This window comes from Balaenoptera borealis, assembly GCF_965194805.1.
Source record: "Balaenoptera borealis genome assembly, chromosome: 11".
NCBI lineage: Eukaryota > Metazoa > Chordata > Mammalia > Artiodactyla > Balaenopteridae > Balaenoptera > Balaenoptera borealis.
Genome location: NC_138868.1, coordinates 5,646,268 through 5,663,926, shown reverse-complemented (window position 1 = coordinate 5,663,926; position 17,659 = coordinate 5,646,268). Strand labels below are relative to the sequence as shown.

General features: G+C 38.3%; 1 protein-coding gene and 1 long non-coding RNA gene across 7 annotated transcripts in view; one reads left to right on the top strand and one right to left on the bottom strand.

Annotated features, from left to right (window-relative positions):
• The window catches only part of KDM2A (lysine demethylase 2A), a 105,275-nt gene that overhangs the window by 43,604 nt on the left and 44,012 nt on the right, over positions 1–17,659 (top strand). The window lies entirely within an intron of this gene.
• LOC309605254 lies at positions 1,716–17,645 on the bottom strand. Its single transcript, XR_014231317.1, has 2 exons — positions 9,195–17,645; positions 1,716–9,154 (listed from the first exon to the last, which is right to left on the bottom strand). It is a non-coding gene; the product is annotated as an uncharacterized lncRNA (long non-coding RNA).

The window sequence follows — 17,659 nt, the reverse complement described above, 5'->3', positions numbered from 1 at the left end:
TTTCTGAGATTTTAGAGCAACACAGGCAGGCAGGTGTGAAATTTATTTTACGTCAAGAATTGAACTGTGTTCTAAACCTTCTAGTTTTGTTGGTCAGTTCTCTTTTCTCCTTTAGTCTGTCTTCAGCCTTCTGTCTGTCTTAATGTCCAAAAACTTGTTCTTATATAAGCACATAGCTCCTCTGTCTTCTGGCTCTGCACTTCCCCTGTTCACATATGACCATTCCTTTAAGTTCCTGCTACCCAGAAATCAACAACAGTAGAGCCAGCTCTACCGCTTAGGCTTTTAGGCTTCTCCCAAATAACACCTTCCAGAAATGACCACTTCATATTAAATTGCTGACAGTGTGGGGATGGAGAGGGTACAGTTGCTGCATTTCCTGAAATTTCATCCCTAGGATTAGATATTTGATGTAAGGAGATAGAGATGGTGAAACCATAAAAGAGCTCCTGAAAGGGATAGACTTAGGAAACTTATTAGAAGCTTTGCCACTTGGGATGATAAGGGAGGAAAAAATCTTATCTGATGTTTAATGCTGTTTGAGAAAAGGCATGTGAGGTATGACTTGTCTCTAGCCGCATAAACCGCTCTTTTTGGGAAAGATAGTTTGTTTCCCAGTCCAGTGTTGATTCCTGTTCAAAACCATAATTGCTAATATTTTTTGGACATGTGCTGGCTACTTCACGTCTTTTATCTCACTTAATCCTCATACAGTCCTGTGTGATGGCTTCTATTTTAATTATTAATGTAGCTCATGTACAGTGAGAGGCAGAACCATTATTTGAACCCTGGACTCTGCCACTACTACATTCAGCCTCTTTTTATGTATGGGATGCTTTACAGTTTGAAGAGTACTTATGCGTATGTTCTCATTTAAACCTCACCACAATCCTGTGCATTAAGTGAAATTCTTGACATTTTCACACAAGAAAATGGAAGCTTCGGGAATTTGAAGCTCAAAGTACCAGTACCTAGACCAGGCCCACACCCACTCTGACTCCAGTTCCTTTGTTCTCATTATGTAGTTTTGCTAAAAATAATAAGTAATAAACAGGGTCATATCTGAAGGTGAATTTTCTAAGATTGTTCACTTGGTTGAAGGTGATTGGTAATGTTTTAGATGTCTGGAGAAGTTAGCAAATATGTGGTCATTAACTTGCATTATTGGTTTCTCTCATAGCTTGAGTATAACTGCTTTATCTAAGTATTCCTTTTGCTCTTGGGCTTCTCAATGCTATGGGTCAGTTTACCACTCGTATACTAACATTTCTAGGTAAATTCAGAAGTGAAGACATAGTTTTCTGTGCTTTAACCTTAGTTGGCACAAATGAGTGACTGAAAGATGAGAAGGAAAAAGGTCTTGCCAGGATTATAATATAATCATGGTAGTGGGTGGGCTTCCCTGGTGGCACACTGGTTAAGAATCTGCCTGCCAATGCAGGGGACACAGGTTCGAGGCCTGGTCCGGGAAGATCCCACATGCCTCGGAGCAACTAAGCCTGTGCGCCACAACTACTGAGCCTGTGCTCTAGAGTCTGCAAGCCACAACTGCTGAGCCCGTGTGCCTAGAGCCCGTGCTACACAAGAGAAGCCCCCGCAATGAGAAGCCCGCGCACCGCAATGAAGAGTAGCCCCCACTCGCCGCAACTAGAGGAAGTCCCTGTGCAGCAACAGAGACCCAATGAAACCAAAAATAAAAATAAATAAATTTTAAAAAAAAATCATGGTAGTGGGAAAGAGGAGGAGTATATGTGTTTGTGGGGGACAGTTTAAAATACCAGCTCTTCATCTTTTGCCAGTTCCTTCCAGAGCTTCTATTCCTAAACATGAAATTTCATGACTCCTCTAAATCTCAAGTTTGACAGTTTGAAAGAGGTCATGTGTTGGTGAAGAGATTGACCTTTGTCTGTGAATCAAAACATTAATCATAGCTCCAGAGAGGAGGGCCATAGAGAAAAGCATCCTGATCAGAGGAATATAGCCAGGCTGGAGATAGGTACATTTATGTAATATCATCTGGCTTCAAGTGACTGCTTGCTGTCTCCCCAAACTCACCTAAAATTTAGGAGAAGCAGCATGTGGGACACATTTAATGGTTCATATCATTTACTGAGTAAATGTCTAGAGTTAGTGTTTTCCAGAACAAGCTGTCCTTTTAGGTTTGCAGTACCTTTCTCAGTGACTGGCAGAAAGGTCACACTCTTACTTCCCCATTAGATTTAAGGTAAACTTCTAGGGGCTTTTTCTTTTTCTGCAAATTGTTTTGCCTAACAAATACACTAGTCTTTATCTTCTAGGAACTGAAATGGCATGGCTTGTGCCATGTATCATACTAATGACTTACAGTTGCATCAGTTACAGAAGATGGTGAAAAAACTAGGCATTATCTTTGTTTCTGGATTCTGGGTGTCTGTTGTATAGAAACAAACCAGGCAGTAAACATGAGTGTTTAGGGAGTATTTGAATCTCAATGGATGTTCATTGGCTAATGAAAATGAAGTTAAGAAATTTGTTGAGTTGAGGGAGAAGCTGAATATTTCTGAGTTCATTATTGTTTCCATTTTTGGTGGGTAGTATTATCCATTTTGGTTGTGTGCAGGTCATTTGAAGATTATTTCCTAGTGATTAGGCCTTCCAAAATTCCCTTTTCTGCTCTAGGAGGTGGACAATTAGAAAAAGCAAACATTTTTATATTCCTTTTGGGTAATGATTTCCCTTAATTCAGATTAATTTTGTGGGGGGGGTTTGGCAATGAGTAGATTAATTTTTGAGTGTCATATAGTAAGAGTGCTGAGTTTAAAAATCATTCTATGGTTACTAAAAGGAGGTGAAGATTTGAAAGCGGGATAGAAGGTAGAGTGGGGAATTACACATCTTTATTTCCCAGTTATTTAAGAAATAAATCCCCCTTGGGACTTCCCTGGTGGCGCAGTGGTTAAGAATCTGCTTGCCAGTGCAGTGGACACGGGTTTGATCCCTGGTCCGGGAAGATCGCACATGCCGCGGAGCAACTAAGCCCGTGCGCCACAACTACTGAGCCCACTTGCTGCAACTACTGAAGCCCGCGTGCCTAGAGCCTGTGCTCCAAAACGAGAAGCCACCGCAATGAGAAGCCCACACGCCACAACGAAGAGTAGCCACTGCTCGCTGCAACTACAGAAAGCCCACGGGCAGCAACAAAAACCCAACACAGCCAAAAATAAATAAATAAATAAATAAATAAATTTTAAAAAGAAGTAAAACCCCCAACATGACTTGGACATTGACAAATGTTGTTACTTATTTCCAGTTTCTCTGATGGCTTGACTAGGCTACTTTGGGAGGATAAACGGATTGAACATTTGCATGTTGATAGTGTAATATTGCTGATTACTACTTTTGCCAGTATCCAAGAAGAAGAATGTATGTATATTCTAGTAAAAACCTTTAGGGGAATAAAAATGTGCTTTTTCTATAATGTCTGAACTCAGATTATTTCTCTTAAAGATGGTGTTGAGATGCTTGTCTTCATCCTGAATTTCAGAGAATGATTTTGCTACTTGTAGCCACAGTTTTTTTCTTTACAGAATTGTGGCGATATCATGGTTACTTGTGCAGCAAGCACACTGAACAGTTGATTATACCACATAGTATGCAGAAAAGCAGGGAATGTTGGTGGAAGAGATCCAGCACTTTAACTCATTTCTCAGCCAGTTGGTTTTTTGGAGGACATGTTTGTGGTTGAGTAACTGTATCCTGACTCAGAATTTTAGGATCATTCTGTATATAGTAGGTATTTGACGTTAGTTCTGAGGGAACTTTTAGGGGAAAAGTTCACTTTGTGTTATGTATCTCTCTTCTTTGGAGCATTGTGCCTTCTCAGCTATCTTTTATTTTTTTTAAATCAAAGAGACTTAGGTGTGAATAAGCTTCTTGCCAAATTCTATTTATGGATTACTCTGCCTTGTTGGAATTACTGTGATCTGCTAACGTTTTTCATATATAGAGAGTGCTCTGTGTACTGTTGATCTCTGCAGAAGGTGATCTTCAGTTAGCCCAGAAAATATTTGAAGGCTGAACTGTCAACAAAAGAAATGCAAGCTTTTCAGCCATGTCAGTTGATCAGTACACATTCTTTGTAATACATTAAAGCAGTGGTGTTAAAACTAAGCATGTGCCTTCCTTTATCTTTGTGGTCAGGCCTCTTATTTTAAGGCCAGTAAGTGTTAAATCAAAAGGTAAAAACTTGGGCCCAAGGTTCAGTCACTGTAAGGCAGTGGTTCCTACTGTTTTTGTACTACCTTAGGGTGTTCCCATTAAAATCCCTCATGAGGTGTGATGAAATTATCACATTTTCTAAACAAAGATTATAAGCTTTTATTTTTGAAAAATGTTATCCACACCCTCTCAGTTAATAAGGAGGTCCTGAGTAATCCAGTAGGGTGAGGGGGAAACCCAAAAATGTTTGAAGAGGTCACTGCTATAGAGGAGCAATATAGAGTCTGTATCTATAGTCCTTGGCAGTTAGTAGGTGTTCAGTAAAGTTATTATGAATGAACAGACATTTCTTCTCTTATGTGGAGCCTTCACCAACCATTCTGTTACTTCTTCCTCTTGGACTTTAATAACATTTGTATCTACCTATCTTAATACAATACATATCACATTGAATTGTAATACTGTAATTTATTTACATATCTGTCTCCCCCTACTGGCCAGCAGTCTCCTTCAGGGCTAGGACTGCCTTTTATCTTTGTATGCAGAGCATCTGGCTGTTACTCCATGTTCAGTGTCCTGTTTTATGAATGAGTAAGTGTTCAAATAATTTTTTTTTAAGAACTTATTTTTCTCATTCTTTTTTTTTCTTAAGATTTTTTTTTTTTGGATGTGGACCATTTTTAAAGTCTTTATTGATTTGTTCTGTTCTTTTTATGTTTTGGTTTTCTGGCCACGAGGCATGTAGGATCTTAGCTCCCTGACCAGGGATCGAACCCCCACCCCCTGCATTGGGAGGCGAAGTCTTAACCACTGGACTGCCAGGGAAGTCCCCTCAAATAATTTTTATAGCACAAACCACACATACACACATAGGAAGGTGGTAGGCAACGATCCATCTACATATGTACCTGTCCCAGTGTGTGATCTTACAGTAATGATGGGTTTTCAAAAATATGGAAAGAAAGAAAATGAGAACAACACTTTAAAGTTCAGTTGATTTTTAGGATATGTATACGTTCATACTTTTGTGATAGAGGCTAGTTGAGAACCTCAACTTCTTTCTTTAAAGATGTATAAGAGCTTATTAAGCACTTATCAAATAGGGGTTTTGGTATATGTTGGAAAGATTCAGATTTAATCCACATAGCTTTATAAATTTATAAAAAGATGCCCCCAAACTTTTTTTTAAAGCAGTATCATGATGTGGGCATGAAAATCTAGTTATTACTTGGCTTCTTATACCATCACCAGCAAAGAGGCTGTGTAAATAAAAACTTTTCTATCAGGTAGTGGGGAGATCTATCCCAGATAGATCAGAATCTTAGAGAAAATAGGAGACAGAGAAATGAATCTTGGTTAAAAAAAAAAATGTTGGCAATTTCATCTTTACAGAAGGTGTGTAATAAATGTCACTGACTACAAATACAGAGAATGAGAACAAATTTTAATACCATACACAATAAATGTACTAAGTTCAAAGCACTCTGATATAAAATGGTCTCTGGTTAGGAATAGCAATATTTTTATTTCAGCCAGAATAGCTGAATGTCCAGTAAGATAATTTGTCAAGTAAAAGCTAGAATTAGAAGTCAGGAATGGTGGAATGTTAAATAAATAGTGGCATAGCTAGAAATGTAGTATCCCTTAGCAAATATCAGAAACCTCCAACCTTAGAGAAGATCTTTTGCTCATCTTCTTTCTACCAAGCATGGTTTTCTGATTTATAGTCTCCTTTGTTGCCAGTAGGTCCCACCACTTTACCTCCTCTCGCTGACAGAGCCATTTCAGCTGTCTGGGTGTCTCCTTCCTTTGACAGTTACTTCCAGCTGTCTCAAGCTACTGGTCTGGCTGAAGTTTCATTCCAAAATGATTTCAGTAGTATAGGGTGGTTAGACCATTGGTTCTAAAACCAAAGTGCCTGGGTTCCAATCTCAGCTGCACCAATTACTAACTTTGTAACTTGGGCAAGTTACTTCTATCCTACATTTGCCTTTTTTATTCTTATAAAGTAGAGAGGATAATATTCTTATATGTGTTAATACATGCATAGTGCTTATTACAGTACTCGGTATGTGGTAAGCACTCAAATGTTAACTGCTATTACTACTGTTATTTTGCCCTGGCATCATAGTTCACCTTCAGAGCAGTAGCCCTTGTGGGTGTCATTAATAAAAAACTAACTGCCTTTTCATACTTTATACAATTTCTTCATTCTCTGACTCCTTTGTATCCCTAGGGGAGTGGGAATTGCCTAAGCTCTCCAGAAAGAACTGCCTCTAACATCTGGTTGATTGAGATACACGGAGGTTTGTTTAATATGGGGGGGTAGGCAGACAGCAGGACGATGTGGAAGTCCCTAGGAGGGCTACCCTGCCAACCCACCACTGGTCTCTCTCAGTGTCCCTGGTCAGGACAGAGAGGGCTAGGTCTGGAATTTAGATAGTCTATGAATAAGGGCAGACAGACTTGGGGGACCGGTATGTAGCAAAATTTCAACATGGTATAATGTAAAAGGGAGCAAGGCTGATATCTTAGATGGAATCAGATTGTTGAGGACTTTATTTTAGAACACAAAGGGACCTTGAATTATTTACCTCCAGGGGAAAACTAGGATCTAGAGAGGTTAAATGATTTACTTAAGTGCCTAAGATCACACAGCAAAGTAGCAATAGTAGAATTGACACTAGATAAGTTCTCCCTTTAGACACTTTTGCTTTCTTGTTTTTCTGCTGTTTTCTAAGAGGGTTAACTTAGGTCAGTTTTTTTTTTTTTTAAACATCTTTATTGGAGTATAATTGCTTTACAGTGGTGTGTAAGTTTCTGCTTTATAACAAAGTGAATCAGTTATACATATACATATGTTCCCATATCTCTTCCCTCTTGCATCTCCCTCCCTCCCACCCTCCCTATCCCACCCCTGTAGGTGGTCACAAAGCACAGAGCTGATCTCCCTGTGCTATGCGGTTGCTTCCCACTAACTATCTATTTTACGTTTGGTAGTGTATATATGTCCATGCCACTCTCTCACTTTATCACATCTTACCCTTCCCCCTCCCCATATCCTCAAGTCCATTCTCTAGTAGGTCTGTGTCTTTATTCCCATCTTGCCACTAGGTTCTTCATGACCTTTTTTTTTCCCCTTAGATTCCATATATATGTGTTAGCATACTGTATTTGTTTTTCTCTTTCTGACTTACTTCACTCTGTATGACAGACTCTAGGTCCATCCAACTCACTACAAATAACTCAATTTCGTTTCTTTTTATGGCTGAGTAATATTCCATTGTATGTATGTGCCACATCTTCTTTATCTATTCATCCGATGATGGACATTTAGGTTGCTTCCATGTCCTGGCTATTGTAAATAGAGCTGCAATGAACATTTTGGTACATGACTCTTTTTGAATTATGGTTTTCTCAGGGTATATGCCCAGTAGTGGGATTGCTGGGTCGTATGGTAGTTCTATTTTTAGTTTTTTAAGGAACTTCCATACTGTTCTCCATAGTGGCTGTATCAATTTACATTCCCACCAACAGTGCAAGAGTGTTCCCTTTTCTCCACACCCTTTCCAGCATTTATTGTTTCTAGACTTAGGTCAGTTTTACCTTTCTTTTTCTTTGTAAAATAATGCCGTCATATTTCCTGATTCTCACAGGTTGATTATCATAGCAAGAAAAACTATTTGACATAAAATGATAGAATTGTACAGTGATTCTTTTTTTTTTTTTTTTGGCTGTGTTGGATCTTCGTTGCTGTGCATGGGCTTTCTCTAGTTGCGGCAAGCGGGGGCTTCTCTTGTTGTGGAGCGTGGGCTCTAGGCGCGCAGGCTTCAGTAGTTGTGGCATGCAGGCTCAGTAGTTGTGGTTTGCGGGCTCTAGAGCGCAGGCTCAGTAGTTGTGGCACACGGGCTTAGTTGCTCTGCAGCATGTGGGATCTTCCTGGACCAGGGATAGAACCCGTGTCACCTGCATTGACAGGCGAATTCTCAAGCAGTGCACCACCAGGGAAGTTCCTGTACAGTGATTCTCAAAGGGAGATTTTTGATACATTACATTACTAATTTTTAGAAATTGTAAAATATTTATAACAAAACTTGCCATTCTAACCATTTTTAAGTGTATTAATTCAGTGTACTACCATCATTACTGTTTCCAAAACTTTTTTTCATTACCCCAAATAGAAATTCTGTAATCATAAAGCAGTAACTTCCCATTCCTCCTCCACCCAGCCCCTGGTAACCTCTAATCTACTTTCTCTATGAATTTGTCTATTCTAGGTACTTCATAAGTGGAATCATACAATATTTTATCTTTTTATGTCTGACCTGTTTCACTTAGCATGATGTCTTCCAGGTTTATCCATGTTGCTGCGTGTATCAGACCTCCATTTCATTTTATAGCTGAATAATATTTCATTGTATATATAAACACCACATTTTGTTTATCTGTCAATGGAAATTTGGGACTATTTCCACCTTTTTTTTTTTTTGACCATTGTGGATAATGCTAATATGAACGTTGGTGTCAAGGTGTCTGAGTCCCTGCTTTCAGTTCTTTTGGGTATATACCTAGAAGTGGAATTATTGGATCATATGGCAATTCTGTGTTTACTTTTTTGAGGAATTGCTAGACTGTTTTTTTACACAGGTTGCAAACAGCAATGCATAGGGTTCCAATTTCCCTACTTCCTGGCTAACACTTGTTATTTTGTGGTTTTTTGATGATAGGAGTCTTAATGGATGTGAAGTGGTATCTCACTGTGGGTTTGATTTCTAGTGATGTTAGACATCTTTTCAAGTGCATATTGGCCATTTGTGTATCTTCTTCGGAGAAATTTCTGTTTAAGTCCTTTGCCCATTTTTGAAGTGGGTTTATTCTGTTGTTGAGTTGTAAGAGTTCTTTATATATTCTAGATACTAATCCCATATCAGATATATGATTTGCAAATATTTTCTCCCTATGGTTTCTTTTCACTCTGTCATTAGTGTCCTTTGCACAAATTTTTTTTAAAAAAAAATATTTATTTATTTATTTAATTTATTTGGCTGTGCCGGGTCTTAGTTGTGCACGCTGGATCTTCTTTGCCACATGCAGGATCTTTAGTTGCGGCATGCAGGATCTAGTTCCCTAACCAGGGATCAAACGCAGGCCCCCTGCGTTGGGAGCACGGAGTCTTAACCGCTGGATCACCAGGGAAGTCCCCAAATTTTTAAAATTTTGATGAAGTCCATTTTGTCTGGTTTTTTTGCTTTTGCTTTTGATGTCGTTTAAGAAATCCTCGTTAAAGCCAATGCTGTGAAGATTTTCCCATGTTTTCTTCTAAGAATTTTATTATAGTTTTAGCAGTTATGTTTACGTCTTTGATCTGTTTTGAGTTAATTTTTGTACTGTATGGTGTCAGTAAGGGTCCAACTTGATTCTCCTGCCTGCAGATACCCAGTTTTCCCTGCATCATTTGTTGAAAATGTATTTAATCTTAATTAATTTAAGTCTCATAGTCACATGTAACTAACATTTTGGATAGCTCAGATCTAGCTGATCATGTAATTTTTCTCCTTTAATCTGTTAATGTGGTGAATTATATCAGTAGATGGAATGGAAATTCTCAGAACTAACAAACTGCTTCTGCATTTTTGGCACATCATGGTAGTTCATTAAATACTTAATAACTTTTTTTAGTCACTTGTCTGTGTGTCCTTTCATATAAAATCAACTGAAATGTCTGGAAATTGTTTAGAAAAAGATTTTGCTTTCTCAAAAAAATGATATCAGGCAATGTGTCTTCTATTGGTCTACATCAAACTTTATTCTTATATCATAAAAATACATTGCTTTACTTAAACATGTACGTTGTATTACCTTTATTCTTTTACAGCTTGCCCATCATTATTTTGTATTGAGATAGAATTCATATGCTAGGCAATTCACCCTTTTAAAGTGCGTAATTCAGTAGTTTTTAGTAAATCCACAAAGTTGTGAAAACATACCAGTATCTAATTCTAGAACATTTTCATTACCCCAGAGAAACCCAATACACATTAGCAGTTATTCCCCATCTCTCTTCCTTCCAGCCCCTGGCAACCACTACTGTGTTTTCTGTCTTTATAGATTTGCCTATTCTGTACATTTCAGATAAAGGTAATCATAAAATATGTAGTCCTTTGTGATTGGCTTTTTTCACTTAGTGTGTTTTTCAAAGTTCATCTGTGTTTGTAGCATTTATCAGTACTTCACTCCCTTTTTTTGCTCAACTGTATTCCATTGTATGGATATATACTATATTAGCCATTTGTCAGTTGATGGACCCTCGGGGTGTCCATCTACTCTGCTTATAATGAATAATGTTGCTATGAATGTTGGTGTACATGTTTTTGTGTGGCATGTTTTCATTCTCTTGGATAAATACCTAGGAATGGAATTTCTGGGTCATATGGTAACTCTAACCAATTTGAGGAACTGCCAGACTGTTTTCCAAAAGAGTTGTTCTGTTCTCCATTTCCACTAACTGTGTATGAGGGTTTTGCTTTTTTCACATCCTCACCAGCACTTATTACCTAGTAGGTGTGAAGTAGTATCTCATTGTGGTTTTGATTTGCATTTCCTTAATGACTGATGAGCTAAAGACTAATGATGTTTCATATGCTTATTGGCCAGTTATATATCTTTGAAAAATACTCTTTCAAACCTTTGCCCACTTTAATTTTATATTTTTGTCTTTTCATTTTTCAGTTGTAAGAGTTCTTTATATATCCTAGATATTAGACCCTTATGAGATATATAATTTGCAAATATTTTCTCTCATTTTATAAATTGCCTTTTACCTTTCTTGATAGTGTTTTTGCAGCACAAAAAGTTTTAATTTTGAAGAAATCTAGTTAATCTATTTTGTTGTTGTTACTTGTACTTTTGGTGTCTTATCTAAGAAACTGTTGCCTAATCCACAGTCATGAATATTTACACCACAATTTCTTCTAAGAATTGCATAGTCTTAGCCTTTACATTTAAGTCTGATCCATTTTAAGTTAGTTTTTTTGTATAAGGTGTGAGGTAGAGGTCCAGCTTCATTCTTTTACATGTGGATATCCAGTTGTCCCAGCACCATTTTAAAATTTTTTTTAATTTTTAAAATTTTTATAGTTTTAAAGGTTGCTTTCCATTTACACATGTTTAGAAAAGAGAATGCCAGATGTTTCTGTGTAATAGTGGATACCTGTTTGCATCTACTCTTGCACCATTGTCTTTTTTTTTTTTGGCCACGCTGCAGCTTGTGGGATCTTAGTTCCTCCACCAGAGATTGAACCCGAACCCTCAGAAGTGAAAGCGTGGAGTCCTAACCACTGGACCGCCAAGGAATTCCCACCATTGTCTTTTCTACAGCTAACCATCTAGGAGAGTATAGTATAGTATAGTATAGTATAGTATAGTATAGTATAGTATAGTATAGTATAGTATAGTATCTGTAGCCCTTCATCTTATCTGTCAGTACTTGAGTTAGTCTAAATATTCCATTTATGTGGCCGTTTTTACCATTTAATATAGTTAATTACCACCTGACCAGGAGTGGTAAATATTTTTTTAAGGCAGTTTTAAAATTTTTTTTTTTTGGCTGTGTTGGGTGTTTGTTGCTGCGTGCGGGGTTTCTCTAGTTGCGGCGAGCAGGGGCTACTCTTCGTTGGGTGTGCGGGCCTCTCATTGCAGTGGCTTCACTTGTTGCGGAGCACGGGCTCTAGGCGTGTGGGCTTCAGTAGTTGCAGCACGCAGGCTCGGTAGTTGTGGCTCATGGGCTCTAGAGTGCAGGCTCAGTAGTTGTGGCACACGGGCTTAGTTGCTCTGTGGCATGTGGGATCCTCCCGGACCAGGGCTCGAACCCGTGTCCCCTGCATTGGCAGGCGGATTCTTAACCACTGCGCCACCAGGGAAGCCCCTAAAATTCTTTTTATTATTTGAATTCTGGAAAACATGAGTTTGCTATATAGTTTGGTAATCTAAATAGAATAAATGCTAATTGGTTATTCAGGAGTAAAACTCACTGTTAACCCTGGAAAGTACAAATTGCTTTTGAGTGAAAATGTGGTTGGAATGGATTTCATAGTTCAGTTTGTGCCTGCTATTTACTGTGACACTGGGTTCAGCAAGGGCTGGTGTCTATGGGAGGCCAAAAACATCCTTTAGGTTGTCAAAAAGCACCTAGAATTTAAAAAAGCACAGCATGCTAGTTAAACCATTTAGAATTATTTGGTAATGTTGGTAGGCTGGAGGAGATTGGTGGCTGCTTTCCTTAGTGTTAAAGTGGCATTGCCTTGAGTTTCACCTGTAGCAGATTGTGTCATTGACTACTGATTTCCAGGGTTATTTTGAGGATTGAATATGTTTTTTAAGCACTTAGAGATTTGCCGCAGATGTTTACTTTCACCAGGGTTTACATATAGATAGGAGAATGGAGGCGGGGAACCCTTATCCTTGACAGTGTTAAAACCAACACAAATAATTTCACATTACTGTTGACCTCCCAATTGCAACAATCAAAAGAAAACAAGAATTTAATTTTTCTGTAGTCCTTAAGAAATGGGCATAGCTTGGCTGGGGCAGGAGTATTCCTTATATCCTTACACTTTCCATATTGAAAGTACAAATGGAAGAATAATTCTTCTTGAATATAGGAAGAATAAAAGCATGTAAAAAGAAAGAAGAGACAGAGAACTGGCTACCATGTTAGAAATGTTGGGATAATCAAGATGATGATTTCTTGACTGAAAAAGAGTAATAGTTGACCTAGGAAACGTTAAAGTTTGAAAATATGACTGGGATTTTTTTGATGTGCGTATTAGAATTTATGCAAAAGAATGCTTTCTTTTCTCTTTTAAATTGAGGTATAATTGACATACAATATTATATTAGTTTCAGGTGTACAACATTCAACATTTGTATACATTGCAAAATGGTTACCACAATGGTTTGTTACCATCTGTCACCTTACAAAGCTAATACAGTATTATTGACTATATTCCCCCATGCTGTACATTACATCCCCATGGCTTGTTTATTTTATAGCTGGAAGTTTGTACTTCATAATCCCATTCACCTGTTTCACACCACGCCCACCCCTCTGGCAACCACCAATCTATTCTGTTTATGACTCTGGATTTTGTTTTGTTTGTTTTGTTTTTTAGATTCCACATACATGCAGTGTATGTCTTTCTCCACCTGATTTATTTCACTTAGCATCATACTCTCAACCCTCATGTTGCTGCAGATGGCAAGATTTCATTCCTTTTTATGGCTGAGTAGTATTCCATCGTGTGTGTGTGTGTGTGTGTGTGTACACACATGTACCACATCTTTATTCATTCATCCATCAGTCAAATCGACACTTAGATTGCTTCCATATTTTGGCTATTATAAATAATGCTGCAGTGAGCATAAGGATGCATATATCTTTTCTTTTTAAAAATTATTTATTTATTATTTATTTTTGGCTGCACCAGGTCTTCCTTGCGGCACGCGGGAAATTTAGTTGCAGCATGTGGACTTCTTAGTGGTGTCATGCAGACTCTTAGTTGCGTATGCGGGCTTCTTAGTTGCGGCATGCGAACTCTTAGTTGCGGCATGCATGCGGGATCTAGTTCCCTGACCAGGGATCGAACCCAGGCCCCCTACATTGCGAACACAGAGTCTTACCCACTGGACCACCAGGGAAGTCCCACATATATCTTTTCAAATTCATATTTTCGTTTTCTTCGGTTAGATACCCAGTAGTAGAATTGCTAGATGATATGGTAGCTTGATTGATTGATTGATTGATTGCTGCGTTGGGTCTTCATTGCTGCGTGTGGGCTTTTGGGGGCTACTCTTCGTTGCGGTGCGCGGGCTTCTCATTGCACTGGCTTCTCTTGTGGAGCATGGGCTCTAGGCACGCAGGCTTCAGTAGTTGTGGTACGTGGGCTCACTAGTTGTGGCGCACGGGCTTAGTTGCTCTGCGGCATGTGGGATCTTCCCGGACCAGGGCTCAAACCTGTGTCCCCTGCATTGGCAGGCGGATTCTTAACCGCTGCACCACCAGGGAAGTCCCAATTTTTTTTTTTTTTTTTTTTTTTTGCCATGCTGTGTAGCATGAGGGATCTTAGTTCCGCAACCAGGGATCAAACCCACACCTCCTGCAGTGGAAGCATGGAGTCTTAACCACTGGCCGGCCAGGGAAGTCCCTGTTATCTTTTTGATAATAGCCATTCTGACAGGTGTAAGATGATACCTTACTGTGGTTTTGGTTTGCATTTCCCTGATGATTAGTGTTATTGAGCATCTTTTCATGTGCCTCTTGGCCACCTGTGTGTCTTTTTTGGAAAAATGTTTATTCACATCCTCTGCCCATTTTTTAATCAGTTTGTTTGTTTGTTTGTTTGTTATTGAGTTGTATGAGTTCTTTATATATGTTGGATGTTAACCCTTTTTCAGATAAATGATTTGCAAGTAGCTTCTCCCATTCAGTAGGTTTCCTTTTTATTTTGGTGGTAGTTTCCTTTGCTGTGCAGAAGCTTTTTAGTTTGATGTAGCCTCATTTGTTTATTTTTGTTTTTGTTTTCCCTTGCCTTTGGAGTCAGATCCAAAAAAAAATTGCTAAGACCAATGTCGAGGAGCTTATTGCCTATGTTTTCTTCTAGGAGTTTTATGGTTTCAGGTCTTACATTTAAGTCTTTAACCCATTTTGAGTTAATTTTTATATATGGTATAAGATAGTGCTCCAGTTTCATTCTTTTGCATGTAGCTGTCCAGTTTTCCCAGCACCATTTGTTGAAGAGACTATCCTTTCCCCGTTGTATATTCTTGCCTCCTTTGTCATAAATTAATTGACCATGTATGTGTGGGTTTATTTCTGGGCACAAATGAATGCTTTCTAAAAGTGATTATTGTGGGAAACTACATTTATTCCGATGGTATTGTTCCTGCTTTTTGACATACTTGGAACTCATCTTTTGGAGTTCTCTTCAAACACACATATATGAAATAAGGTGAGGAAGAGAACGGGGTGGTGTCTTCTAAAAAACAAACCCATTTAAGAAATTGTCAGTGAAAATACCACTCCCCCTTTCAAATATAAAGGTAACTAAAAATATTTTGAGCAGTGATGGCATTTTTAGAGTGAGAGGTCTACTAAAATTAGGTCTTTTGGCCTTTGAGCTGTGATTTATGGCAACAAAGTGCTAGGTAAGAGTGTTATAAAGTTTTTTGTGGTTTTTTTAAAAAATATTTATTTAATTTATTTATTCTTTTTGGCTGTTGGGTCTTCGTTGCTGCACGTGGGCTTTCTCTAGTCGCCCCGAGCGGGGGCTATTCTTCGTTGCGGTGCGCAGGCTTCTCATTGCAGTGGCTTCTCTTGTTGCGGAGCACGGGCTCTAGGTGTGCAGGCTTCAGTAGTTGTGGCGCGCGGGCTCTAAAGCGCAGGCTCGGTAGTTGTGGCGCACGGGCTTAGTTACTCCGCGGCATGTGGGATCTTCCCGGACCAGGGCTTGAACCGTGTCCCCTGCATTGGCAGGCGGATTCTTAAGCACTGTGCCACCAGGGAAGCCCAAGAGTGTTATTTGGTTTTTTGCCAAATATGGAAAAGATATCAGGTATCTATCAGTGTTTCTACCTAAAACTGGTAAATTGAATCTTGCTCTCCTCTGGTGTGTAACAGTCAATTTTATTTCCTGTAGTTTTTATTTCTTATGACTTATTTCTGCCCTTTCCCTGATCCCATTCCCTAAGAGACCTTTCTACAGTGTCTCATTTTCTTATGTGTTTATATAAATTCAGGTGCCATGTAATCAGTTCTAGATCATCAATAACTTTAAATTCCAGGTTTGGTTGTTCTTAGCACATACTGGAGTAGGGCTACTTTACCATTCATTGCCTCCCACGTGAATTGTCCTACGTGTATGTATTCAAGAAACTTCGACAAATTTTAACACTGGCTAAAGTAAAATATACCAAAAGGTAAATTTGCAGCATAAGCAACGTGTTATCTTCAAAAAAAAAAAAAAAAAAAAGCTTACAAGATTATTCACATCCCATAAAATTCACCTGTTTAAAGCGTACAACTCAGTGGTTTTTAGTATATTCACAGAGTTGTGCAAGCATCACCACTATCTAATTCTAGAACATTTTTAATTGCTCCCAAAAGAAACCCATACTGTTAACAGTTACTTTCTATCTCTCCCTCTCCCCAGCCCATTGCAAACATTAATCTACTTTCTATCTCTGTGGATTTGCCTCTTCTGGACATTTCATGTAAATAAAATTATGACTTTTTGAGGGCGGTGACCGAGTCTGGAGCTGCCCCAGGAGCCGGATCTGTCGTATCCTCTCTCTTCCACTTCCTGTTGCAAACAATAAAGGGCGTTCGTACAGTAAAAAAATAAAAAAATAAAAATGTGATTGTGGTCTTTTGTGTTTGGCATCTTTCACTTAGCATGTTTTTAAGATTCTTCCATATTGTAGCACATATCAGTACTTCATTCTTTTTTATGGCCAGATACTATTCCATTGTGTAAATATACCACATTTTGTTAATCCATTCATCAATTGATTGACATTTGGGTTGTTGCTGCCTTTTGGCTATTATAAATAATGTTCTGCTATGAACATCTGTGTACAAGTTTTTGTATGGACGTGTGTTTTTAATTCTTTTGGATATATACCTAAGATTAAAATTGCTGGGTCATATGATAACTTACTCTGTGTTTAACTTTTTGAGGAACTGCGAAACTGTTTTCCAAAATGGCTGCAACATTTTACATTCACATCAGCACTGTATAAGGGTTCCAGTTTCTCCACATGCCCTCCAACACTTGTTACCGTCTACCTTTTTGATAATAGCCATCCTAGTGGGTGTGAAGTGGTGTATCGTTGTGGTGTTAATTTGTATTTCCCCTAATGACTAATGATCCCGAGCATTTTTCATGTGCTTTTTGGCCATTTGTATATCTTTCTTTGGCAAGACATTATCCTTAATGCTAAGTATTGATGGTCTGCTGTTTGGAATACTATTGTTTAGATTAACTTTCTTTATCTGCTGTAAAAGAGTTTCTGTTTCATTAATTCAAATGTTTTAGTCTATTCTTGAAGGTTGTTTTAGAAAGCTAATCTAGAAAGAGCCTTCCCCATGAAAAAATTATGTTTTGTATCCTGGCCTGTAATGTCTATGAAGACAGTTTAAGCAATGATAGACGAATAAAATGTTTAGTAGGCCCGATTTGGTCATATTTTCGTTGTAAATTTATATCTCTAGGCTCAAAGAGTTAGCAGTGGTAAAATTTACAAGTAGGAAACCTAGTGACTCATTTAAAATTTTGTACATTCTGAGAATATTAGCTCAACTTTAGTTGAGAAAAAGATCTATAAGGCAAGGAAAATTGATGCTTAACATAGCAACTGAAAGGCATGAAAAAGTACGTGATTTCATCCTTTTGTTCCTCTCTCCCCA